This window comes from Triturus cristatus, chromosome 2_1, assembly GCF_964204655.1.
Source record: "Triturus cristatus chromosome 2_1, aTriCri1.1, whole genome shotgun sequence".
NCBI classification, from domain to species: domain Eukaryota; kingdom Metazoa; phylum Chordata; class Amphibia; order Caudata; family Salamandridae; genus Triturus; species Triturus cristatus.
Window position 1 is genome coordinate 10,231,281 of NC_140581.1, and position 8,820 is coordinate 10,240,100.

General features: G+C 44.8%; 1 pseudogene across 1 annotated transcript; it reads left to right on the forward strand.

The window, feature by feature from the left end:
• The first annotated feature begins 343 nt into the window (after positions 1–343).
• LOC146863606 (uncharacterized) lies at positions 344–4,437 on the forward strand (annotated as a pseudogene). The gene has a single exon (XR_014969050.1). The product of XR_014969050.1 is annotated as an uncharacterized LOC146863606 (transcript).
• The last annotated feature ends 4,383 nt before the right edge of the window (positions 4,438–8,820 follow it).

The following is an 8,820-nucleotide window of genomic DNA, read 5'->3' on the forward strand; positions in this document are numbered from 1 at the left end:
CCTTCTTTCTTTCTTGCTTGCTTTCTTTCTTGCTTTCTCTCCTGCCTTATTTCTCTTTTGCCTTGTTTCCTTCCTTTCTTTCTTCCTTTCATTCTTTCTTTCTTTCTCTTAGAAATGGGATTTCTGGTTGGCTAGGGCTTGCGCCAAAGCCAGGCAGACACCACCACTCTAGTCAGGGCAAGGGAGTTACACGCCAAAGATAACCCCGGCTCACCCCCTTGGTAGCTTGGCACGAGCAGTCAGGCTTATCCCAGAGGCAATGTGTAAAGCATTTACTCGACACACACAACAACACACACTAGGCACACCACAAAAGGAACTCCACACAAGGTTATATCAAAAATAGCCTTTTTATTATCATAAAACACATTAGAATAGTAATCACACAATATACACTGTGCCAACTGGCACTGGGCAATATTTACAGGGGATTATATACACATGACAGGGCCACTTGGACCACTGTCAGAACCATCACTTAGTAAAAATAGTAAATGTAGAACATAGAATAACCATAGAACACAACCAGTACTTACTGGCAAACTCTGTACTCAGCATCATCCTGTAACACAAACCATGTTATGCACAGTATCACCTGAGGCGTGAAATGTATTCTGCGCCAACCTCATGAGCATAAACACATTATGCAATCTTCACATAAGTCTAAACGCCTTAGACCATAACCTCCTAAGCATAACTCACATAGGAAATAATCTCACTAGCATAAACCACAGTAGGCAAATAACCTAATACCTAAACCATAGTAGAGAATAGCTCAAACATAAGTCTGTATGCAAAACCTCATAATCATAAAACCATATTTAGAGGCATAAATCAGAGTGCGTAAATCATACTACATAAATCACATTTCCTAGCAATCAACTGTTGTTTTTGCATTTGTCACCCCGAGTGGGACGGGTATGCCCAGATGTGGGTCCCGTGCTCTCCATGCCACTGAAATCAAGCTATCCTGACTGAAGAGGGGTGAAACCCCGAAACCGGTCCTACCATTGCGCATCATTTATTCACACAATTTCATACATACTAGACGTGACCACACTGCTCCTCTCATAACAGGAATTACCACTGACACATACTGATCAGGGAATGCCCAATGCATTCCTATGGGAGGGCAGGCCAACCTTACAAATGTAACACAGAGAGCGCACGCATTTTACACTGTACCACAGTGCTAAGAGCTAAGGCAAAAAGGTTAGGGGGAACCTGCCAAAAATGTCCAAGTCCAACACTTTCTCTGCCTAATATCCTTCTTTCTTTGATACTCGATTTCTTAATTTCTTTGCCTATAAGCCTCTAGTAACGCCATTCACATTTTGCTTCCACCAACTTCAGCATGCATCAAGGGCCAATGCATCAGCCCAATTCAGCCTTTGACTGACTTCACTATTTCCTATTACATGCTGCCCTTTTACAAGGGGCACATCCATACACCAAGTAGTTCCCTCCAGTGCCAGGGAATTCTACAGTAATGTCAACTTTTTTTGTCAAAATACATTTTTAGCTTTAGCCAATGTTTGTTTTTAGATTGATGGAGGCCCTGGAGCTTCTTGAAAAAGTACAGCTTTACAAAAAGCATGACAAAACAAACATGAGTTGCCAAAGGTTGGTGGCCAACACCAGACCTTTTGCCTTTGCCAATTCTTGCTTTGACACTGTGATGACCTCGAAGTTTACAATCTCCTAGGAGCAGCGTCTCACCTTCACTGCTACAATAGCGTATGCCTGATATTCCTGTACATTTTCTAGTAAGCCCCTGTTTTAGTAATTTCATACAAATTTATGAAATAAGGCATCAAAGAGGGAGCAGCCATTGGACCGGATGTGCACTTGGGTGACCCGGAAGAGATTACACACCCTATTTTCTCATTATTATATGTAAGATGAGAAGTTAGTTAATAATGTGTAAATTGCTCATTCGCCCATACATTCTTGTTGCTACATAGTTTGGAGAAGAGGTGACATTTGTCCCTAATGAAGAACTTTTGAAAACAAAAGGTGAGCCTTGTATTTGCTGAAGTGCGGATCTGTGAGAGGGATAAGCTCAGCAGCAGGAGCTACAGTTTACATATGTTTGGTTTAAAGCATTAATGATTTAACCTCTCCAAGATATATTTCTCTCCAGATGTTTGTTGTTATTTATTGTATTCTTTCATGTTTAATGCTCAGGCACTAATTCATGACATTGTTTTTTACCTGGTTTCTCTAGGATTCAAGAGGGAAGTCGACTGTAAATCTTCAGCTGCGAATCTCAACGATGCAGTCTGGAGCGTCACTAAAGCCCAGGACGTGAGGTTGGAAGCCGACCTGATGATGAAGCCCTACGCCAACTGAGAAGAGTTCCTGATGCCCGCCCCCATCTCCATCGCCATTCTGGGAGAGCTGGCATCCATTTCATCAGCTGGAGGGGACTTCAATATCAACCTGAATCCACCAAAAGATAGATTCAAGTACATGAAATACCCAGAGTCCTTTGCTGCCACCCTTATGCAGGTCTGCAATAAAGCCTGGGTTTCCTTCAGCACAGCAAACAAAAACATGGATCAGACCAGGCTCATCACAGGTTCCATGCAAGGGGCCAATGCAGAAATTGTCAAGATTCTGTTCCAGAAGACCGCCATTGTTAATGCCCTGCTCTCGAGGCGTCTAAGCGCTTCGCTCAGTGTGTCCAATGAGTGCATATCATTAGCTCATTAGCTCAGTCCGTGGAGATGAGTTTTAGTGACACCATTCATCTAGTCCAGGAGGTGCTTGAAGCTTGTCTGAACTCCAAGACGGGCTACGAGAAGAAGCTGACTGATGTGAAGATCGCCCTGGAACAGCTCAGCGTAAGACAAGAATCTTCAAAGAAATCTGTGCAAATGGCAGAGGAGTTCAGGAAGGCCACTGAGACACAACTAAATGATGCATCAGATGCTTATAAGAACGCTCTGAAGAAAGTGCCATCTGTGTGGGAAACCTTGGGCGCTAAGTTTGTGGGTGGCCTTCTTGATGCACTGTCTTTCGCTCCGTACAAAGTTCTAGACAAGTATCTTGGCCCAGGTAGCCCTGCCAGTGGGACTGCTGGTTCTGCTGGTAGTGTTGGCACTGCTAACACAAGGGATGTGAAGTCCACCCAGGCAACCAACAAAATTTGCTCCATGTCCAATCAGATGACCGCTATCGCAGAAGGCCTTCGAAAAGTCTTGGATAGTAGAGGCACAACTATTAACATAAAGATTGTTTATGATGAGAGAGAGAACGCAGTGACAACAAACTATGTCAAAAGACTGATATTGTCTTTGGAACAGGATGGAGCCGATGAAGCTGAGTGTAAAGCACAAACACTGATGGTTGCTGTTTGTGAAGACTTGGAAAGAGCTGTATTATCCAAGAATACAGAGGGCAAGGCATTGAAATCGCCTGCTCAAAGGATACAGTCACAATTTAGCAGCTCAATAAAAGTTGATTCTTACTGTAAATCAGCGACCGACTCTCAGCCTTTGCAACAAAAGCCACCGAATGCGGCGCGCACTCACGGCGGTGTCGGCATAGGCACTCAATCTGCACTAAGGCCACAGGCATGACTGGAACAAGCCACACTCCAATTCAAAAAAATTCAGGACATCTACAAGGAATCTTTTGAGAACGTCAAAAAGGAAAATGAGAAACTAACAGCCCTCCTGGTTGAAATGAGGGGCCACAAACTGGAGCAAATGGATTGTGACACAGCCACAAATATGCTCATTAAAGGCTTGGACTCCCTGGGGAAGGTGAAGGAGCAGTGGGAGAATAGGGTCCGCTTCGTCCAGATGATATCCAGCCTCATTGGGTCCTGCCTAGGAACAAATGTCAATGAGTTAGTGCAGAGCATTCCCAACCATTCTTCTGAAGCCTTTGTGAAGGACATGTTGTACAGTTGAGCCTTCAAAGCCAGCGACATCGCCAACTTAGTCAACATGATCTCGCCTACCTACTGCGAGGTGTCACAGCGCTACCTGATGGACCGCGTGAGCGCTTTAGGAAGATTTCTCACCATGACTCCCTCAAATCCGGCGTTCCAGACCGAGCGTGAGAAGTTACAAAGTGGTTGTGCAGAGGCGCAAAAATCAATCCAAGATTTGGTGATTTTCAAAAAACAAGACTTTGACATGAGTATAGAGGCAAGAGTTGATGCAATCAATTGCCAGCTGGGATCAGCCATCCCACCCATGCCAGCAGCAGAAAAGAAGCAAACTGGTGAGGCTGTAAATGCAGGGGCAAACGCAGTGGAAGATTCAAGTAACAGGGGTTGACACATATCTAGCTTTGTCTAAGAGAATAAATATGTTCTCTTAAGTCATGGCTAATCCCTTAAGCTTTGCTTTGGAGGTGGTGGGTGGAAGCTGTTTCCATTCAATGGATGTGGGTAGCAGGAACTTTACATTTGGTGTATCACATTTCTTGCTTCAAATACATGTTGTCCATTCATTTAAAATCATGCCTGATATGTCACTCTTTGGAAGTCACATTACACGCAGGTACCAAGCAATGATTTATCATCATCATCATCATCATTAAAAGCTTTATTTCGGTTCAATGACCATAAAAGCGGCAATCATTATCACAATAGATAATACAAATAAAAATCTTAAAAAATAGAGCCAATCCAATCATTTTCAAGATAACACATTACATTCAAGATGAGCAGAAAAATGTTTGGCAGGATAATCGATTATAAAAATTTCCTACGTGATAGCCAGACAGAGTTGAGGAACCGGGAAACAGCGAAAACTATCAGAGGTTTTGTGTCATATTTTAAAATTCTCATTGCTTTTTCGCATTCTCTAAAACCAAGATTATTGCAAAGGGGCTTAATCCAGCGTTTCCTTTGGTGTAGATATATTGGGCAGAAGAAAAAAACATGTTTTTCATCCTCAAGTATGTAGCTACAGGCCGGACAAGCAGTGGTTTTATTGGCGTCCCATCCAGATGTAAATGATTTATCACTTATGTGCATTGGTATGTTAGATACCTCGATTCATAACCTCGAAGTCACAGGAAACAACTCTGAAAACATTGATCCATAGGGAGGGCGGGTCTAAATGGCCACAAGATACATCTGTTGTTGAGCTATATGTATGTGCTTGGACTCAACACAGTCTTAAATATTCTGCCCTTTCAAATTAAAGTAGTGACAGGTGCGTGGTTCCAGTGCCTTCTTCTGACAAGGAATTCTGAATTTAAAGTACATGTGCCTCAGAGCTGCTTAGTTCAGGATTGCCGGAGTAATTTGTATGCAGACCCAGGCCCAGATTTTAAAAAGTGTTACGGAACACATCATAGACTGAAAGTTGCTGAGTCGCATTGCATCACAGGGAAGGAGCAGGAACAGGCCATATCTACAGAGATAAGGCACTCTCCTCCCCTTTCCCTAGTGCTGATGCAAAATCCGGCTGCCGAGCACCATGCGTACACCTTTGAACCTGCATAGACTTCGTACTGGAAGGATATCCTTCCAATACAAAATACTATGACTAGACAAGCTGTAAAACTTTTCACATTTTGTTTGTGTGCTGTACAGTGCAGCACATATGCAAAGTCAGAAAAAATTGAAAAATAAAAGTATTTCCCCTTTTAACGTCTGCTTTCAAGTGGTGTTATGGTTTGACACCAAACACTGTCCACTAATTGTTAGTAGATAGGCTTTTGTGTCAAAATGCATGGGTGGTTGAAGGAGAACATCCATCGACCACTCATGGGGTTGCCTCCTTGATGCAGAGTAACACAAAATAGTCCTTCATGCGGGTTTGCTTTTCTTTTTCTCACAAACCAACGTAAATACCAATTTGCGTTAGTTTGTAAATCCCCAAAAAGATTTCGCATCGATCGGATCCGAGTTAAAAAATGTATGCAAATCTGATGCAAAACCAAATATTTTAGGTAGGTGTTACATTTTGTAATTTGGGTATGAGCTAAACAGGTCAAAGCTTGCCCATAGGCTGTTTACAGACAACAATATCATTGGTTTTCAGTACTTTAACTAAAACATGCATTCCAGCTTTTGTATTTTATCCTAAACCATGGGAGGGCTTATTTGTTTAGCTATTGTAATCTAACACAATAAGGGGTTGATTCCGATCTCGGTCGGAAGGACTCCAAATCGGATTTGGTTTTACCCAAACTGGCCTTGTTTCCGACCGACTCGTTCCCAATTCTGTATGATCAAGTACGATGCGTGGAAACCACTAGCGCGGACCGAATCGGTTCCGAAAGGCATTCGGAGAGATAGAGCCTTTCCGGAGCTGATTCGTACAGCTCTATAGACTCGGTTTCTGAGCAAGCAAGTACGATGACCGATTCGGACAGCCTTTCCGATTCAGTTTGCCTGGATCAAAAAGGCTGCCAGAATTGGTATTTGGGGGGCCGTAGCAGGCCCCCCTTCACTCGGGGCCCTCCGAATAGGGCCCGTGGGAGTACCCACAGGTCCTCTCTTCCCAACCATGCATGGTGTGGCAGGCACCAAGGGGTATCCGTCACAAGGTGCACGATTATCCCCAACCACCCCTTTTGTCAATGCGAGTCTGTGTACGCGTTCGGTACACAGGCTCCCATTGAAGTCAATGAGAGTCACACCGAATCGTATCCAGATGCATTCAAATGCATTGTACTTGTTCGGTCGGACTCCCCCAACCCAAGTCATCTGGAAAGCATTTCAGACCTGAGTTGTTTGGTTTGCTTGTTTGTTAGTTTTCAGCGCTACTTCTTTGGTGGAGACGTTTTCTAATTTCTAATACTAAAACAAATCCAAGGATAATGACTGACTACCTGCTATGGGCCCCCTTTCGTAAAAATAATACCACTGATGCTGTGTGTTTGGTACTCTCTTTATATAAAGAAAGTACCTGCTTTGGGCCCTTGGTCCTACACATAGTCCTACTGCTGCTGTGTGTCTGGACCTCTTTTTATTTACAGAATGTAGAATGCAATGGGACTCCCACACATAGTACCCCTGCTGCTTTGCATTTTGTGCTCTCTTTAGTTATAGAAAGTACCTGCTATGGGGTCTAGTTCCTACATATTGTGCCACTGCTACAGTGTTTTATGTGCTGTTCAGTTACAGAAAGTGCCTGCTATGGGCCCTGAGTCCTACACATATTTCCTCTGCTGATGTGCTCCTGGTGCTCTCTTTACTTTCAATGAGACCTGGGTCCCTTCCATAGTTCCTCTGCTGATGCGCTCCTGGTGCTCTCTTTACTTTCAATGAGACCTGGGTCCCTTCCATAGTTCCTCTGCTGATGTGCTCCTGGTGCTCTCTTTACTTTCAATGAGACCTGGGTCCCTTCCATAGTTCCTCTGCTGATGCGCTCCTGGTGCTCTCTTTACTTTCAATGAGACCTGGGTCCCTTCCATAGTTCCTCTGCTGATGTGCTCCCGGTGCTCTCTTTACTTTCAATGAGACCTGGGTCCCTTCCATAGTTCCTCTGCTGATGTGCTCCCGGTGCTCTCTTTACTTTCATTGAGACCTGGGTCCCTTCCATAGTTCCTCTGCTGATGTGCTCCCGGTGCTCTCTTTACTTTCATTGAGACCTGGGTCCCTTCCATAGTTCCTCTGCTGATGTGCTACTGGTGCTCTCTTTATTTACAATGAGACCTGGGTCCCTTCCATAGTTCCTCTGCTGATGCGCTCCTGGTGCTCTCTTTACTTACAATGAGACCTGGGTCCCTTCCATAGTTCTGCTGCTGATGCGCTCCTGGTGCTCTCTTTACTTTCAATGAGACCTGGGTCCCTTACATAGTTCCACTGCTGATGCGCTCCTGGTGCTCTCTTTACTTTCATTGAGAACTGGGTCCCTTCCATAGTTCCACTGCTGATGCGCTCCTGGTGCTCTCTTTACTTTCAATGAGACCTGGGTCCCTTACATAGTTCCACTGCTGATGTGCTCCTGGTGCTCTCTTTACTTTCATTGAGACCTGGGTCCCTTACATAGTTCCTCTGCTGATGTGCTCCTGGTGCTCTCTTTACTTTCAATGAGACCTGGGTCCCTTCCATAGTTCCTCTGCTGATGCGCTCCTGGTGCTCTCTTTACTTTCATTGAGACCTGGGTCCCTTACATAGTTCCTCTGCTGACGTGCTCCTGGTGATCTCTTTACTTTCAATGAGACCTGGGTCCCTTCCATAGTTCCTCTGCTGATGTGCTCCTGGTGCTCTCTTTACTTTCAATGAGACCTGGGTCCCTTCCATAGTTCCTCTGCTGATGTGCTCCTGGTGCTCTCTTTACTTTCAATGAGACCTGGGTCCCTTCCATAGTTCCTCTGCTGATGCGCTCCTGGTGCTCTCTTTACTTTCATTGAGACCTGGGTCCCTTCCATAGTTCCACTGCTGATGCGCTCCTGGTGCTCTCTTTACTTTCAATGAGACCTGGGTCCCTTCCATAGTTCCTCTGCTGATGTGCTCCTGGTGCTCTCTTTACTTTCAATGAGACCTGGGTCCCTTCCATAGTTCCTCTGCTGATGCGCTCCTGGTGCTCTCTTTATTTACAATGAGACCTGGGTCCCTTCCATAGTTCCTCTGCTGATGTGCTCCTGGTGCTCTCTTTACTTTCAATGAGACCTGGGTCCCTTACATAGTTCCACTGCTGATGCGCTCCTGGTGCTCTCTTAACTTTCATTGAGACCTGGGTCCCTTCCATAGTTCCTCTGCTGATGTGCTCCTGGTGCTCTCTTTAATTTCAATGAGACCTGGGTCCCTTACATAGTCCCACTGCTGATGCGCTCCTGGTGCTCTCTTTACTTTCATTGAGACCTGGGTCCCTTCCATAGTTCCTCTGCTGATGTGCTCCT